Genomic DNA, 18257 nt, shown 5'->3' on the forward strand with positions numbered 1-18257 from the left:
CCACTCTTCTGTTCTGTCTTCCAATTCTGGGCTTCCTATTAGGCACTTAGGTGCTGACCACTGTCAGGCACTGTTTTTGGCATTTAGCACCCCGTTGAAGTTGGGCTGGGGCAGGGGACCTGAGGCTGCACCAACCGCCCGGTGGGGCTCGGCAGGGGACCCCAGGCCACGTCCCCCTGCAGGGCTTGACGGGGGTCCTGAGGCTGCGCCCCCCCACCCGGCGGGGCTTGACTAGGGTGGGGCCGGCCAATTCTGGATCTGGCCCAATGGAGGTGGGGCCAGCTGGGTCTGGGTCTCGTAGGATTTTGAGGTGCCACGGGTGGGTGGGGACTTGACTCTGGGTACCGCGGTGCACCCCAGACTCTGACAGGAGGAAGATTTTCATATACATTTTACTAATTTTCTTTCATCTCTGACACTTCTATTATAGAAAAAGGGCAAATAGCAATATTAAAATATTTCCTCTAATTAATCCCCTTTTCCTGTGCACGAATATATATTGACCTGAAGTATATATGTATTATTGATTTCAGAAAGGAAAGAAGAGAGAAAGACATAGGAACATCAATGCTGAGAGAGAATCATCCATTAGCTGCCTCCTGCACACCCCCTACTGGGAATCAAACCAGCAACCAGGGCATATGCTCTAACTAGGAATTGAACTGTAACTCCTGGTTCATAGGTTGATGCTCAACCACTGAGCAACACTGGCTGGATTAGAATGTGTTTCTTACCAAAACTTCTGACTTAGGTCGTTAAATGTACACAGCCTCCATAGAACTCAGCAAATGCAGCACAAAGATTCAGGACACCCTTGCCTAGGGAACCAGGGTGTGTTACAACACAAAGTCAGAAGAGAAACTCCTGGTGGGGTGCTTCACAGCTGGGAAATCCTGCTCACAAGGCCAGTGGTGGTGACTGGCTTGCATAGTCAGGGTGGAGCCATCCCAAATTGGTTTCAGATGTTCACAGTGATGGTGACTCACCACATACCAGAAGAGTATGAAAAAGTTTATTACTCACAGGGTGAGGTTTTTGAGGAGAGTACGGTGGATATTAGAGTAGTTCCCAAAATGACTGAGAGCACAGGCAAAAGGGACTCGCTTGTGGTGTTCATGGTGACTACTGGGTGCTGCTGGTTGGAGCCTGCTGACACTAATGGGAACTTGCTTGATTGGAACATCTCCCCTGCAACCAAGGATGGAGCACCTGGACTTTCTTGTCAGTTTTCCCAGGTGTAAGGTCAGAGAGGAGAGAAGGGTGCATCCTAAAAGCTTTCAGTATTCAAACATCAAAACTGGGATCAGGACCTTTATTATAAGTATCCCTTTCAATAACAAGAGAAGGAACTAAGCACATACCAAATTTCTTCCAAATTGTTCATCACTAGACTCTGATGATACTGATTGTAAGAGGTTCTGAAGAAGATGCACTGGAGAAATAAGGCATACTTTTTTCTGTAAATGTATCAGTGATTCCATACATGTATGACCAGTTATTCAAATTATAAAATGAAACCTCTCCCAACTCAAAGTCCAGGAAAATGCCAATCTTCTGCTGTCCTATAGGGCCAGGGCCACATGTATGATGCCAGAGCGGGTATTGCCGGCATCCACTGCTTGTGGATGGCGATATGAGAGTATTTCTGGGGAAAGATGATTTACACACACCTAAGAAATATTCACCTCTGCCTCCTATTTTTACCACCCAAAAATGCCTGCCAGCATCAAATCCCTCAGAACTCAGGACCGCCGGGTTAGTAAGTACCTGGGGATCAGGCAGACCATCTGGTGTCCTATGTGTCACACTTTTTCTATCTCTTGAGATAGTGAAACTTGGATGGGCAATTTCAAGATCCGGTGTCAAATCTACCTGAAACATGCTGATCATTTTATGCAGGCCCATATAATGGGGGGGGGGGGGAGGGTGAAAATCCCCTTTAATTCACATGAAAACACTTCTGGGGTCTCCAGGTTTTCATATTTGTTGTGTATACTTTCAATGTCTGTCTGCAAATATTTGTCTTCTATTTAACTTAACAGATTGTTTAGTCTGAACATATGGTATGAAATTTGCCTTCCATTTTTAATTAGTTTTTTCTCAACATCATTATCTTCTGTTAGTAGATTGTTATCAATTTCATCTGGTTCTATTTCTAAGAAACACTTAAGTTCTTTACATTCATAGTCCAATTCCTCCCTCCATTTTTCCCCATATTTCTCTTCACTTGCCAAGTATCATTGGTTTTCATATACTGTTTCAGCATTTTCAAGGTGATTAGTGAGGGCCTCAATGTGCACTTTGAGCTTTCTCCTGTGACTGGCTGCAGCTTCCTCAATGGGTGTCAGGGGATGATCCTGGTGGTCGGATGAGACCCTGCACTGGGGACACAACAGCTCCAGGTCCTTCTCGGTTCTGATCCATTGGTCTATATGCCTGTTCATGTGCCAGTATCAGGCTGTTTTGGTTATAATGGCTTTGTAATACAGTTTGATATCTTGTATTGTGATTCCTCCTACTTCATTCTTCTTTCTCAAGATTGCTGCAGCTATTCGGGGTCTCTTATGGTTCCATATAAATTTTTGGAGTATTTGTTCTAGTTCTGTGAAGTATACTATTGGTATAATAGTATACTTTATATAAAAATCTTTATTGTTGAAAGTTTTACATATGTCTCCTTTTCCCCTGATTAACTTCCCCCACCCTCTCCTGCCCTCCAGCACATGCCTCCACCCCCCTATTGTCTGTGTCCATTGGTGATGCTCATATGCATGGATACAAGTCCTTTGGTTGATCTCTTACCCCCTCCCCGCAGATCCTCACCTGCCCTCCCTCTGAGGTTTGACAGTCTGTTCGATGCTTCTATGTCTCTGGATCTATTTTTGTTCATCAGTTTACTAGTATGTTGTTCATTATATCCCACAAATGAGTGAGATCATGTGGTATTTATCTTTCTCTGACTGGCTTATTTCATTTAGCATAATGCTCTCCAGGTCTATCTATGTCGTTGCAAATAGTAAGAGTTCTTTCTTTTTTTACAGCAGCATAGTATTCCATTGTGTAGATGTACCACTGTCTTTTAATCTACTCATCTGCTGATGGGCACTTAGGCTGTTTCCAAATCTTAGCTATTGTAAATTGTGCTGCTATGAACATAGGGGTGCATATATTCTTTCTGATTGATGTTCCTGATTTCTTGGGATATCTTCCTAGAAGTGGGATCACTGGGTCCAATGGAAGTTCCATTTTTAATTTTTTGAGGAAACTCCATACTGTTTCCACAGTGGCTGCACCAGTCTGCATTCCCACCAGCAGTGTATGAGGGTTCCTTTTTCCCACATCCTCACCAGCACTTGTCATTGGTTGATTTGTTGATGATAGTCATTCTAAGAGGTGTAAGATGGTACATCATTGTACCATTGGTATTTTTACTTTTATTTATTTTTATTTATTAAAATAAATTTTATTGTTCAGATTATTACACTTGTTCCTCTTTTTCCCCCCATAGCTCCCCTCCACCCGGTTCTCACCCCCCCCTTCCCTTACCACCCCCCCCCAACACTGTCCTCGTCCATAGGTGTATAATTTTCAGCCAGACTCTTCCCGCACCCCCCACACTCCCTTCCCATGGAGAATTGTCAGTCCACTCCCTATGAACCTGATTCTATTCTATTCACCAGTTATTCTGTTCATCAGATTTTTTATTCACTTGATTTTTAGATTCACTTGTTGATAGATATGTATTTGTTGTCACTTTGTTGTTCATAACTTTTTTAAAAATATATTTTATTGATTTTTTACAGAGAGAAAGGGAGAGGGACAGAGAGTTAGAAACATTGATGAGAGAGAAACATCAATCAGCTGCCTCCTGTACACCTCCTATTGGGGATATGTCTGCAACCAATGTACATGTCCTCAACCAAAATCGAACCTGGGACCTTTCAGTCCCCAGGCTGCTCTATTCACTGAGCCAAACCAGTTAGAGCTGTTCATAACTTTTATCTTTACCTTTTTCTTCTTCTTCCTCTTCTTAAAAAATACCCTTCAGCATTTCATCTAATACTGGTTTGGCGGTGATGAACTCCTTTAGCTTTTTCTTATCTGTGAAGCTCTTTATCTGACCTTCAATTCTGAATGATAGCTTTGCTGGGTAGAGTAATCTTGGTTGTAGGTTCTTGCTATTCATCACTTTGAATATTTCTTGCCACTCCCTTCTGGCCTGCATAGTTTCTGTTGAGAAATCAGCTGACAGTGGTATGGGTACTCCCTTGTAGGTAACTAACTGTTTTTCTCTTGCTGCTTTTAAGATTCTCTCTTTGTCTTTTGCCCTTGGCATTTTAATTATGATGTGTCTTGGTGTGGTCCTCTTTGGATTCCTTTTGTTTGGGGTTCTCTTCGCTTCTTGGACTTGTAAGTCTATTTCTTTCACCAGGTAGGGGAAGTTTTCTGTCATTATTTCTTCAAATAGGTTTTCAATATCTTGCTCTCTCTCTTCTTCTGGCACCCCTATAATTCAGATGTTGGTACACTTGAAGTTGTCCCAGAGGCTCCTTACACTATCTCCCTATATTTGTATTCTTTTTTCCTTTAGCTTTTCCGGTTGGGTGTTTTTTGCTTCTTCATATTTCAAATCTTTGACTTGATTCTTGGGACCCTCTAGTCTGCTGTTGGATCTCTGAATATTATTCCTATTTCAGTCAGTGTATGCTTAATTTCTAATTGGTCCTTTTTCATATCCTTGAGGGTCTCACTATATTTCTCGGAGGTTTCTAGAAGATTCTTGAGTAGCCTTATAACCGTAGTTTTTAACACTATATCCAGTAGTTTGCTTTCCTCCATTCCTTTCATTTGGACCTGTTTCTTTGTCTCCACATTTTGGCTGCTTCCCTGTGTTGATAGAGTGGCTTTGTGTGCTAGGTGTCCTATAGGGCCCAGTGGCTCAGCCTCCCTAATTACCTGAGGTGGACACTCTTGGTGCACCTTTTTGTGGGCTGTGTGCACAGTCTTGTTGTAGTTAAGCCTTGATTGCTGTTGGTATGACTGATAGGAATTGACCTCCAGGTCAATTGGCTGTGAGGACCAGTTGTGTCTACAATGGGAGAACTTCTGTGCTGGAGACACCCTTATGGGGCAGGACTTGCTTCAGTGGGGCTTTGGGTGCTCACTGAGTCTGCCCCCTGAGTGTGTCTCTTATGGATGTGAAGAGTTGTAATCTGGATGGTCTCACTCTGACCACTGGGTAGACTGGCTCTTGGATCTCCAAGGGGGTGCAAAGTCACCCACTGCCTGAGGCCACCCATCAGGAGCTACAGAGAGATCTGCAGATTCCTCCTCTTTGTTTGGGGTTTGGAGGTGCCCAGGTGAGGCACAGCTGTGAAGTAGTGCAGGCTGCTGACGAGCTTTAGGCCTTCTTTTGGAAGCTCTGTGTTTCTTTGACCTAGCTGCAGTTTGACAGGTTTTTAGGCAGAGAAAGTTCAGGCCTTTAGTATGCAAAAGCCTCTGTGCACAGCTTGGGTGGGGTTGTATTGAGTGGGCGTGGTCACAGGGAGTCATGGGGAGGTGCAAACAGCAATGTTTGCTGTCGGCCCCCCCAAATAGGTCCCTGGGTCTCTATATCCTCCCCCCTTGCAGAAACAATGAACACTGCAAGCACCTCTGCAAGAAAGCCGCCCTCCCATTCTGGCCCGATGCCAGACAGTACAGTTTCTCTCCATATAAGTCTGAGTCCCCAGATTCTCACCCAGAACTGGATTTCAGAGCAGTCGGGAGCTTGTATCTCCCTCCCAGTTGAAAAAGACAACATCATATGAGCTGCCAGCCCCTTTTGCGGGTGCCTCCGTACCTCCACACTTCCACAGCTCTGCACCTCCTACCGGACTCAATACACTTTTCTTTTTCCTTCTAGTTGTAGAATTTCCACTCAGCCAGCCTTCCTGTGGTTCTGGATGCTATTCCTTTTGTCTTTTAGTTGTAGTTTTAATGTGGTTGTACCCGGCAGCAAGTTCAGGTATTTACCTATGCTGCCATCTTGGTTGTCTCCTCTATACCATTGGTATTTTAATAGGGATTGTGTTGAATCTGTAGCTTGCTTTGTGTAGTATGGACATTTTAATGATATTAATTCTTCCAATCCATGAACATGGTATACATTTCCATATCTTTGTATCTTCTATTCTTTTTTCAATGTCCTATAATTTTCCAAGTACAGGCCTTTTACCTCTTTGGTTAAGCTTATTCCTAGGTATCTTTTTTTTTTTTTTTTCAATGATAAATGGGATTGCTTTTTTAGGTTTACTTTTGAGGGCTCATTACTGGTGTATAAAAATGCCACCGAATTGTGAATGTTGATTTGGTATCCTGCTACCTTGCCAAATTCATTTATTAAGTCTAGTAGATTCCTGGTGGAATCTTTTCAGTTTTCTATGTACAATATCATGTCATCTAAAAATAATGACAGTTTTACTTCCTCCTTTCCAATTTGGATGCCTTTTATTTCTTCTTCTTCTTGTCTGATTGCTGTACCTAGGACTTCCAGTACTATCTATCTATATAAAGGCCTAAATGACCATTTGACCGTTTGACCATTTGACCATTCAACCATTCAACAGGTAGCTAAGATGCACAATGATCACCAGGGGGAAGACGCTCCAACTGGTAAGTTAGGTTGCTGGTGGGGCTCTGTCAGCCCTGAATCTTGTTCACCCACACCCTGGACCCAGAGAGGAGGGAGGAGGGAGCCTGATTCCTCATGGAATCACCCGTGGGTTAGCTTGCTGCTGGGGCCCTGTTGGCCCCAAATCTGGTTCACCCCGAATCAGATTCCCTTTCAATGTGCACGAATCCTTGCACTGGGACTCTAGTATTGAATAATGCTGGCAACCAATTCCAGCATGACAGCAGGGCTGCATCTGGGAATGTCTGAGGGCATTTCCCAAACCTGGAAAGGGATTATTGCTTGGCTACCAGACAGTTCAGGGCATCTTAATCTACATGTTATTGCCTCCTACTGGTCAAACACCTGAACAGCCATAGGCTAATTCCCCCATTCTGACAACACTTGTGTATACCCTTTGAAGTTTATATCTCTGCCTCACCTCAGGACAAGTTGTGTTAATAAAAAGCATGGGGTCCTGCGAAGAGGAGACCTGAGACCTGAGACCTGAGACCTGAGACCTGAGACCTGAGACCTTAGACTTTAAGACTTTAAACCTTAGAAACTTAGAACTTAGATCTTAGCTCCTTTAGCTAAGCTCCTCTGACCCCCAAATGCCTTTCAAAATTATGCTTCATCTTTGGACTCTTATTTAATCTACGCACAGCCTTCTCCAGATTGCTGAACCCTTCTTGATGCTGGGACAAGAACCCCGGCAGAATAAGACTGGGGAAAGCGGGCATCCTTGTCTTCTTCCTGTTTTTAAGAAAAACACTTTTGGGTTTTGCCCATTGAGTATTATGTTGGTTGTAGGTTTGTCATATATGGCCATTATTATGTTGAGGTATGATCCCTTTATTCCCACGCGACTAACTTTCTATCAAAAAGGCATTCTGGATTTTGTTGAATGCTTTTTCTGCATCTATTGATAAATCATGTGGTTTTTACCTTCCAATTTGTTTATGTGATGTACCACATTTATTGATTTGTGTATAATGTACCAGCCTTGCATCCCTGGTATAAATCCCACCTGATCATGGTGTGTGATCTTTTTAATATATTGCCGGATGTGATTTGCTAATATTTTATGGAGGGTTTTAGCATGTGTGTTCATCAGGGGTTTTGGCCTGTAATTTTCTTTCTTTGTAGTGTCTTTATCTGATTTTTGGAATTAGGAAAATGCTGGCTTCATAAAAAGAGCTTGGAAGTGCTTCTTCCTCTTGAATTTTTTGGAATAGTTTGAGGAGGATAGGTGTTAGTTCTTCTTTGAATGTTTGGTAAAATTAACCTGTAAATCTGTCCAGTCCAGGACTTTTTTTTTTTTTCCTGGAAGTTTTTAAATTATTTTTTCTATTTCATCAGTTGTTATTGGCCTACTCGGGTTTTCTGATTTTTCTTGATTGAGTTTTGGAAGATTGTATGTTTCCAGGAATTTTTCCATTTCACGCAGTTTGTCCAGCTTGTTGGCATATAGTTGTTCATAGTGCTTGCTTACAATCCTTTACATTTCTGTGGTGTCTGTTGTTATATTGCTTCTTTCATTTCTGATTTTATTTATTTGGGTCCTCTCTCTTTGTTTCTTGATGAGTCTGGCTAGGGGTTCATCAGTCTTGTTTATCTTTTCAAAGAACAAGTTCTTGGATTTATTGATCTCTTGTATTTTTTTTCTTTAAATCTCTGTGCCACTATTTTTGCTCTAATTTTTATGCTTTCCTTCCTGCTACTTCCTCTGAGCTTTTCTTGCTGTTCTCTTTCTAGTTTATTTGGTTTTAGGGTTATTATTATTAGATAGTTTATTAGTCCTTTTTCTTGTTTCTTGAGGTAGGCCTGCAGTACCATGAACTTCCCTCTTAGGACTCCTTTTGCCATGTCCCATAGGCTTTGGATGGTTGTGTGTTCATTTTCATTTGTTCCCAGGAAATTTTTAATTTCTTGCTTGATCTCATTGGTAACCCATTCATTGTTTAATTACCTGATATGTAGCCTCCATGTATTTGAGTGTTTTTGATTTTTTTTGTAGTTGATTTCTAACTTCTTGCCATTGAGATCTGAGAAGATGCTTGGTAATGTATTAATCTTTTTGAGCCTGTAGAGATTTGTTCTGTGCCCTAACATGTGGCCTATCTTTGAGAATGTTCCATGTGCACTTGAGAAGAATGCATATTCTGTTGCTTTAGGGTGAAATGTTCTGTAAATATCCATCTGGTCTAGTGTGTCATTTCAGGCCTCTGTTCCTTGTTAGTTTTTTTGTCTGGAAGATCTATCCAGTGAAGTCAGTGTGGTGTTAAAGTCCCCCACTGTGACTGTATTGCTGTCAATCTCTTCCTCCAAGTCCACCAGGAGTTTTTTAATGTACTTAGGTGCTCCTATAGTGGGTGCATATATGTTTACAAGGGTTGTATTTTCTTATTGAATTATTCTCTTTAGTGTTATAAAGTGGCCTCCTTTGTGTCTTATGGCTTTTGTTTTGAAGTCTTATTTTGTCTGATATGAGTATTGTTACTCCAGCTTTTTTCCCCTTTCCATTTGCATGGAATATATTTTTCCATCCTTCACTCTCAGTCTGTGTATATCTTTAGTTCTGAGGTGGGTCTCTTGTAGACAGCATATATATGGGTAATGTTTTCTTATCCATTCAGTCACCTTGTCTTTTGACTGGAGCATTTAATCCATTTACATTTAAGGTTATTTTTTATAGGTATTCATTTATTTTTAATTTATTTTTATTTTTATTGCTTTCAGAGAAGAAGGGAAAGGGAGGGATGAGTTAGAAACATCAGTGATGAGAGAGAATCATGGGTCAGCTGCCTCCTGCATGCCCCCTACTGGGAATGGAGCCCACAACCTGGGCATGTACCCTTGACCAGGAATCGAACCTGGGACCCTTCAGTCCACAGGCCGATGCCCTATCCACTGAGCCAAACCGCCTAAGGCACTATTTATTTATTGCCATTGTAATGCTCTTTATGCCTATGATCCTCTCTCTCTCCTTTGCTTCTTAGAGCAGTCCCTTTAACATTTCTTGCATTGCTGGTTTGGTGGTAATGTACTCCTTTAATCTTTTTTTGTCTGGAAAGCTTTTTATTTCACCTTAAATTTTTAATGATAGCCTCGCTGGATACAATAGTCTTGGATTTAGGCCCTTGCTTTTTATTACTTCGAGTACTTCATGACACTCCAAGAATGCTGGGTAGATTATACAATTTTCTGAGCCTCAGAATCAGCTTTTTGAAATGGGGACAAGTATTGCCAGCTCCCCTCTGCACTGGGAGGAGAGAGGCAGAGGCTGAGACACTTGACATTGAGCTTGGTACACAGGCAGCAAGCCCTCCACACAGGGAGTTCATTGGTTTCCTCAATTTCTGTAATTCTAAATTCTTTTTAATCGGTGACTTCTAACCATGTGTTATGAGGGCCTATGTAGGTACAAACAATAAAGCAACAGCCCAGGATTAGCGGTGAGAAAGGTGAGTGAAGTGCCACATTGGTTTGTGTAGCACAGAGGCGGCTGCAGCGCTGTGGCTCAGTGTGCTCTGCCCGCCCGCCCGCATTTATCTCTCAACTTTCACTGCTCAACCTAGAGTCTGCCCCAGCCCGGATCCCCACCACGTCCAGGGAGCATGCCAGCTCAGGGGTTGAAGTGCTGCCACCTCCTGGAGGGTAATAGTAACAGCAAGTGCAGGTGTCCTCACCCTGCGCCAGCTCTCCATGTCCTTTGCTGGCAGGGTGTTGGTCCTGTTTACACACACGGCAGGTGAGAGGACCACAGTAGCAGGAGGTCATGGGATGAGCCCCCAGAAAGTGCAAAGTGGTTCCGGCTCACCAGTGCATGCTGGCCGCTCTCACTGGAACACAAAACCCATACTTTCAATGTCAAAACAAATGCAGTGGTGTTATGTGATGGATCACAAATATCAAGGCACCTTAAAGAAAAATTATAAATGCCCTTTTTAAAGAAAAATCGTGAGTGCCCTCCTAAGACAAAGCAAGAAGTCTGGAAAGGTTGGTCCCCTGGTCCCCAGGCTCCCCCAGGAGACCCCGTAGTCTCCTGGGCCTCTAGGAAAATGTCAGGGAAAATGTGTTAGAGACTCAAAGTAATTCTAACTTTAAATGCTAAAGGTTGGACTATAAAGTGGTCTTTGAATTGTGATTCCTCACTGCAGTGAAGGATTGGTATTTTTCTTGTAAAATATAAGGTTTTAAAATTGCCCATGAAATCGCTGTGCTGCATCTGCAGACACCTGCAGAAGACACCTGCAGACAGACATCCGCACACAGATACCTGCACGCAGACACCTGCAGCAGACACCTGCAGGCAGACACCTGCACACAGACACCACAGACACCTGCAGGCAGACACCTGCATGCAGACACCTGCACACAGACATATGCAGAAGACACTTGCACACAGACACATGCAGGCAGACACCTGCAGACAGACACCTGCACACAGACACCTGCACACAGACACCTGCAGGCAGACACTTGCAGACACCTGTGAGAAACCCAGAGCTAGGAACTCAAGGAAGAAAAAGCAGAGTAACCAGACAAAAGCCAAGGAGAAGGACCACCCAGGTCAATATTGTTGCTTTTGGTGCATTATTATTATTATTTCACTATCTACTTGCCCCATTTTTATTATTACTATTTCACACCTTCACACTGCCCTGTCCATGGACCTGGACAGTGTGTGTCCACCTAGACCAGATCCAATGGATGACCTTTCCCACCCTCCCCCTCTCTTGCCCTTGCCAGCAATCCCTAATCAGCCTTCCATCCAGAGGGCAGGCTCACGTCCTCCAAGCATCGCTCTTAACTGCCTTGTTGCTTCCAAAGTTTCCGGACGCTTCTTGTTCCCATGGTCACATCTGGTCTGACCTCGTCAGGTATGACCCGGCACCAACAAACAGACATGTGGCTGACCTTCTGGCCTCTGTGTTCCTTATCAAATCAGAGTCATTACCAGTGTTAGTGTGAAGACCTTCCACCGTCTCCCACGCTGGCCCTGCCTAACACAGGCTCCTGTCTCATCACATCACCAGGCTCCCCATTCATTCAGGGGGTGAGGAGGGGAGGCTGCAGGAATGAAACAGGCCAGGGAGGCCCAGGTCACCCACCCTCAGGTCCTGAGCACACGTGTGTCCTCCCCGGTCACTTGGCCCTGCTCTGAGCTTATGTAAAGTCTGGAGACATGCCTGCCATGTCCTTCACATCGAAATTCTTAAAATAAAGCTTTTAAAATCTATCTCATCTGTCATCTACCTACCACTTTTTGTATTAATAGGAAGTACACTAGAAAATCCCTTAAAATTGAAATAAAAAACGATTCTAAGAGACACGATGTGTGCATTGATCTGTTTTTATGTCCCAACATCTGCAAGTCACAACACTTCCTCTTTGGGGAAAAATGGAGACACTTAGCTGCAATCCTTCCAACGGCCACTAGAGGGAAACCCGATGGGTTGCATACAGTTTCCGGACTAGAAAAAGAAACATCTGGGGGAACTTCAAGCAACCCAGATGCTCTTGGGGCTTGTTTGCTTGTTTCTCTGGTTTCTGTGAATGTTTTGGTCCTCCTCCTCCTCGCCATCTTCCACCTCCCCCAGCAGCCCCGAGAGTTCGAGGGTTCAAGTCCTTCACTTCCTGCTGCTGCCCAGGCTTCCCTGCAGATGACCACATGCCAGGGGGTCAAGGCCACTGGGTAAATCTTTGACCAGGGGACACGGGAGGTGGTGATGAGTCCTTTGCCTGCTCAGCCCTTTATACCTGGCGTGACCGCGTGTCCTGGGTGGCCTGGGACAGCCCCGGGGGCGCTGCTGCCCGGCGCCACTGAAATAGCACCCCCTCTGCCCTTTTGGGTGCCCAGTTTGTAGGGCACACCATCTGCTCCCTTTCCTCCCTTCCTGCCTCCCTCGTCCTGAATCTGGGTGCCCCCACCCCAGTCGGCTTCTGGGGGGCCACCCCTTTTGAGATGTCAGGAAGGGGGTGATGGGTAGGCCAGAGCCGGAGGCAGCAGCTCAGTCCGCAAGGACAGCCCCCCCCCCACCCCCCCCCACCCCCCCCACCCCCCCCCCCCCCGGCAGGGCTCAGACAGGGGGTGGGGCTTTCTGAGGCGGGGCATTCAGGGGATAAGGAGCAGCAGGTCATGGGAATTGTGGGGGGCACTCAAGCCAGCAGGGGATGTGATTGAAATGGCTGATTCTAAGTTTTGGGAAAGCCTGGAAAGAGTGCCCCCATCTTTGTTGCTCCCCCCAAACCCAGCTGGGGCATCTTCCTATCAGTGCAAAGAGGGAGAAGCAAGTCTGAGGAGGGGCCCGGGGAAGCAGGGGACAGAGAGCCCAGAGGGGACTGGACTATTTCATCCATCGCAACCTCCTGGAGCTTCCTGGGGTGCGGGGCACGAGAAGGCACCCCTGGATGGACTGCATCAGCTGCAGGAAAGGGGGTGCAGACTCTGGGTGGGAAGTGGGGGAAAGGCTGGAACAGAGTGGAGAGAGATGGACAGACAAGAGGAGTGAGTCAGAGACCAAACTTCCTGTTTCTACTCTGGACCTTTGTGCAAATGCCTTCATGCCCCGTGTGGCTCTGTGTGACCGCACCTGCCACTTGGCCGTGTTGTCAGGGGTCGTCATGCTGTGGTGCGCCTCGACCTGGGTTCCTTGTACTGTCCATCATTATCCCGCCACATAGATAGATCGCATCTCACTTACCCATCCACCCGTTAGTGGGCATTTGGGGTGCTTCCACGTTGGGCTATGATGAACAGCCACTGGACTTTTCCTGGGTACATATGCTGCCACTTCCCCTGAGTGTATACCAGCATAGACCTGCGAGTGGTATACACCTGAAGCCTGTGAGGTTTTGAGGAAGCTTGAAGTCCTACTTCAAATACAGTGGAAAAGGGAAGATCAAAGGAAGTGTTGATTGTATGTGAAAAGAAACGTGGACACGTGTTGACTAGAATGCCAAATTGGGTGAGCTTTAGAAAACTCAAAGGGACCCAGCACCTACACGCTGCCACTGTAGGCTCTTGCCAACCTCACCCTCGGCTCAGATGTGCCTCCAGGAATTGGGAACCCTGCCCAAGCTTGGCTGCATGCTCCCCAGTGGCCACTGGAGGGCGCCTGGACCACTCCCTGAGTCTCAGATTCCTGGAAATAATGGGGTTTCTGAGAGGTTTTATCCCAGAGCTGAGCCACTGTGCTCACCCCAAAACTTCTCAAGGGGACAGTGTTGGGTTTAGACCCTTAACCTGAATCAGCACGTGGATGGAAGACAGAGCTGGGGAGTATCCCTCAGCTGCAGGCAAAGCTCACCCCAGAGCAGTAGGGCCCTGGAACCTTCTCTGTGGCCACCAGTGGCCTTGAACACTTGTCCACCTCGGTAAGATGCTGAGAGTGAGGGCACGCGGGGCCATGGCGGGGGGGGGAGGGGGCATAGGGCCAGCACACAGCCACAGTAGGCACCACAGGACGGCCGCCATTGCTGCCTGGTTACCTTTTGCTGTTTGGCTGTGTGTAGGGGCCGTTTGAAGAGATTCACAAACTCAGCAGCAAAGGAGACGAGAATCCAGGTGGGGCCTTGGGCTCATGATGACCGGAGAGATAAGATGGTGCAGAGAGAGGAACCAGAGCAGGCGTGCAATGGGGCTGGGCTTGGCAGAGGCACCCCCGGGTTGGTCACAGCACTGGGCCTGCCCCAGGCCATCTCAGGGCCTGCGAGGAGTTGAGGGATCGGGAGGGGCTGGGGCCAAGAGCCAGTTTCTGGAGCCAGAGGCGCTGGGAGGTAAAACAAGCATTTCAGCCCCAGAGTGCTGAGGGCCTTCGCTGCCTCTGACTCGGCCTTGGACGTGCAGAATCTCAGCTTTCTAAAGGGAACACAGTTTTCCCTGAGTCACCAGGGAGGGGCGCGCACACACACAGTCACACAGTCACACACTTACACACATGCCCACGCTCATTCACATGGTCACACACACATTCACACACAGTCACACTCCACTCACATACACAGTGCACACACACACTTGCACATAATCAACGTTCACACACATACTCTTACATACTCACGGTCACACACACACTCACACACTCACATAGTCACATATACACAATCACCCACATTCACACAGTCACATTCACACACACCAGTCATGCACTCATTCACACTCAGACACATTTATACACACACACACACACACACATTCTTCACACTCACCCAGTCACATACACACAATTTCTCAGTGTGCCTTCTCCAGATTCCACCTTCTTGTTCATCATCCCAGCCATTCTGAGTAAACTTGTGGTGACTTTTTGTAAAGAGAGATTGCTTTCTTTTTAAAATACTGTATTGAGGTGTAAATCACATCATATGGAATTAAGCATTTTTAAAGTGAACAATTCACTGGTATACCCCACCGCTCCAAAGCAACGCCCCTATCCTTGTGGCCACTTTTTAGCGTTTGCTTATTAATTATTTATTGGATGTCTACCATGAGGCAAAATCTCTGTGGTGCTGAGGATTTTTAATAGTTGAGCCTCCATAGACCAACTTCCTGAACCATCTTTGAGAACAGAAGCATGGACTGTACTGATTGGTCAGACTGGGTCCAACCCCACCCCCAGCAGTAGGGCGAGGCCTTGGCTCCACCAGAGTTGGGGAGGGAGCTACCCAGAGGAAATTGGAACTTTTGTTACCAGCGAGGAGGACTGAGGCTGCAAACCATGTTCCCTGACTCTGAGTGGGCCTGGGAAGGCAGTGTCCGGGGCCAATGCTGTCCCCTACACTCCCAGCACAGTGAAGCGCGGGCCGCCGCGTGGGACCGGATGTGATGTGGTGCGAGACTAACAGGCGGTGTGGCAGTACATGGGGAGCCAAATGCGTGGGGAGGGGATGCAGGAGGCCGAAGGAAAGGCCTCGGAGCAGAGGCGACGTTTCAGCGGGGTCTTGAAGGATGAGTAGGAGTTCGCCAGGGAGTGCCCCTTGGGCTGGGCAGAGAGCAAAGGTACTGAGACATTGACTGGAGTTTTAATCCTGACTCTTCTCCTTCCTAACTTCCTGGGGCAAGTTACTTCATCTCTCCGAGCCTCCGCTTCCTCCTCTAAACAGTGGGGGACAATCATAGTATCGCCCACGAGATCTGATGGAGGAGGAAATAGGATAAAGCAGGGGCCAAAACGGTGGACGTGACAAAATCCCTGCTGCTCCGAAGTTAGTATCTTCTCATCTGTGAGGCGGGGCTCATTGCACAGCCTCTGACTGTCAGCAAGCTGAAGTGCTGCGTGCTCGGCACAGCGCCACCTCGTGCTCGCTGCTAGCACTGTCGTTGCTGTTGGTACAAAGTTCTGAAGATGCCTGGGCCGCGTGGCCAGGGGGCTGCAGGGGGTGGGATGCCCGACACCCGAGTGCCAGCGCCGCACCCCGCCGCCGGGTGGGCCGCGGACAGCTCCCCCCTCCCGCCGCCCGCGCTCTGCACGTGCCACGGACAAGATGCCGCCGCTGCTGGCGGGTTGCTGGGGTTTGAACAGGAGGATCCTGGGCCCCTGAGCGGAGCTGCCCGGGAAAGCTCTCAGCGAAGGGGGGTGGGGGGTGGGGGGTGAGGGGTGAGGGGTGGGGGGCGGACGACGTGCCGTCCCTTTGGGCCTCTGAGGATCTGTGCCCGCTACGCTGAGCCGGTCAGTCAGTGGTCACACCCGGTGATGTTGACTGAGTCCGTCTCCGGCCTGAGACCCCGCGTCAAGTCAGCAGAGGCTGCGAGCTCCCGGACCACGAGGCCCCAGACGCCGCGGGTGGAGGAGGGGTTATGGTCGGAGGCAGCGCTCCATGGACTTGGGGTGCGGCTGGCGCAGCCCTAGTTCTTGAGCTGGTTGGTGGCTACAAGGGTCCCACATGCCGTACTCATTAAGCTAAATATTTCTGCTTTATCTTGTGTTTGAAAAGGACGCACACACATCACTTGTGGGTGAGAACGCAGGTGTGGCAGTGAGTAAGGCACCAGGCGGCTCCCGCGCGGGACGCAGGGCCGGGCTCAGGCACCCCCTTCCACCCTCCCGAGCCCGGGTACACCGAGAGCGCGGGGCTCAGAGGGTCCCGGGCGGCCCCAGGCAGCCTCCTCACCACGGGGTAACCCGGCGCCTCCCCCGGCTCGCTGTCCCTTTAACGTCGCAGACCGTCCCTGGTACTGAGGTCCCGCATCGCGGTCTGCGGCGCGGGCTCGGGTCCGGGGAGATCAAGGTCACGGCGGCGCCCCTCCGCGCCCCCGCCCGGCGGAAGGGCTGGCCTCTGGTGGCGGCCCCGCCCCCGCCCCGCCCCGCCCCGCCGGCCCGCGCCTCCCGCAGCCCCAGCCCCGCGCCCCCTCCCCGCCGGCGCCTCCCGCAGCCCCGGCTCCGCGCGGTGCAGGGCGGCCCTGCGGAGGCAGCCCGAGCGGCCCTGCGGCGGGATGCGCGGCCGGGGCGGGGGGCGCGCCCGCTGGCCGGCGCCCGTGCGCTCGCTGCTGCGCGCCTTTGGGGCCCGGGACGCCGCCGCCGCCGCCGCCCGAGGCCCGGAGCAAGGTAAGCGAGGCGGTGGGAGCCCGCGCCCTGCCCTTGGCCGCTGCGGGGTGGCCAGGATACCCGCTGCTGCGCCCCCAGCACCGCTGACTCGGGCTCCCCGCAGCCTGGGCGGGCGCCTCTGGCCCCTGACAAGGGCAGTGCGCGCCGCGGTCCGGAGCGCTGGCCTTGGGGTCTGACCCCTCCTCCGCCAGCTGCGTGACGGGGGGTGCTCAGGGCATTTGGCTTCTCTGTGCCTCAGTTTCCGCATCTGTAAGGGGGGCGATCTTATACTTGAGTCGGGAGGCAGCAGCTGGGATCACAGAAGCCCTGCTCGCCACCCAGTGAGTTCCACGCGTGTTCTGTCGAGCGGGCCCCCAACTGTGCGGGGCAGGAGTGCCAGAGCCCTGCAGGCAGACACCTGGCCCTGGAGCGGGCCCAGCCGCAGTTAAAGGGACAGGACCTCCGGAGAGAGGCCGAGGAAGCTGGGAATTGGTGAGGGCCCCGTGGTCCAGGGAAGGGGAGCTGGGAGTGGGAGCCGCTGAGGCCCTGGGGAGGAGGCCAGAGCAGCCCTGGGTGTGACTGGTGAGCAGCAGGCTGAACCCTGGTGGGCAGGAGAGTGAGGCGGTGTTTCCAGACCTGCCCGGGAGAATGTCCTGGGGGCACTTATTTCAAACTGGAGGCCTCACCGGCTGCCCCTCAGCTTCCTGGAATCTGCATTTCTGACCAGCACCCCAGGTGATTCCAGAACAGGTGGTCTGCAAGCTCTGCTTTCCATAGTCCGTGGTTCTTCCCAGTGGCTCCAACAGGGGCATTCTGCCTGCCCCCATTTTTGTTTGTCTACAGCTCCCCCAGTTACTATGGCATCTGGTGGGGAGGAGCCAGGGGTGCAGCTGAGCATCCTGAGGTACCAGGACAGCCCCTGAGGAAAAGAAAAAGAAAAAGGACAAGAACGATCTAGGGTACAAGTCAGGGTGTGGAGCTGGGAGAGATACAGGGAGTCACAGGAGAAGGGAGGGCACTGGGCTGTTGGGACCAGCAGGTGTCATTGAGAGCCTGCTGTGTGCCAGCTCCTGGGT

The 18257-nt window shown here is 49.0% G+C and overlaps 1 protein-coding gene and 1 pseudogene across 1 annotated transcript in view; one reads left to right on the forward strand and one right to left on the reverse strand.

The window, feature by feature from the left end:
- Positions 1–1386: 1386 nt before the first annotated feature.
- LOC118662514 lies at positions 1387–16846 on the reverse strand (annotated as a pseudogene).
- A 264-nt stretch (positions 16847–17110) lies between these two features.
- The window catches only part of PHACTR3 (phosphatase and actin regulator 3), a 151955-nt gene continuing 150808 nt past the window's right edge, over positions 17111–18257 (forward strand). Inside the window, exon 1 of the mRNA XM_036323414.1 lies at positions 17111–17202. The gene's annotated coding sequence lies outside the window, so the exon portion shown is untranslated. The remainder of the gene's footprint in view (positions 17203–18257) is intronic.

The sequence above is a fragment of the Myotis myotis genome, unplaced genomic scaffold (genome assembly GCF_014108235.1).
Source record: "Myotis myotis isolate mMyoMyo1 unplaced genomic scaffold, mMyoMyo1.p scaffold_m19_p_9, whole genome shotgun sequence".
NCBI classification, from domain to species: domain Eukaryota; kingdom Metazoa; phylum Chordata; class Mammalia; order Chiroptera; family Vespertilionidae; genus Myotis; species Myotis myotis.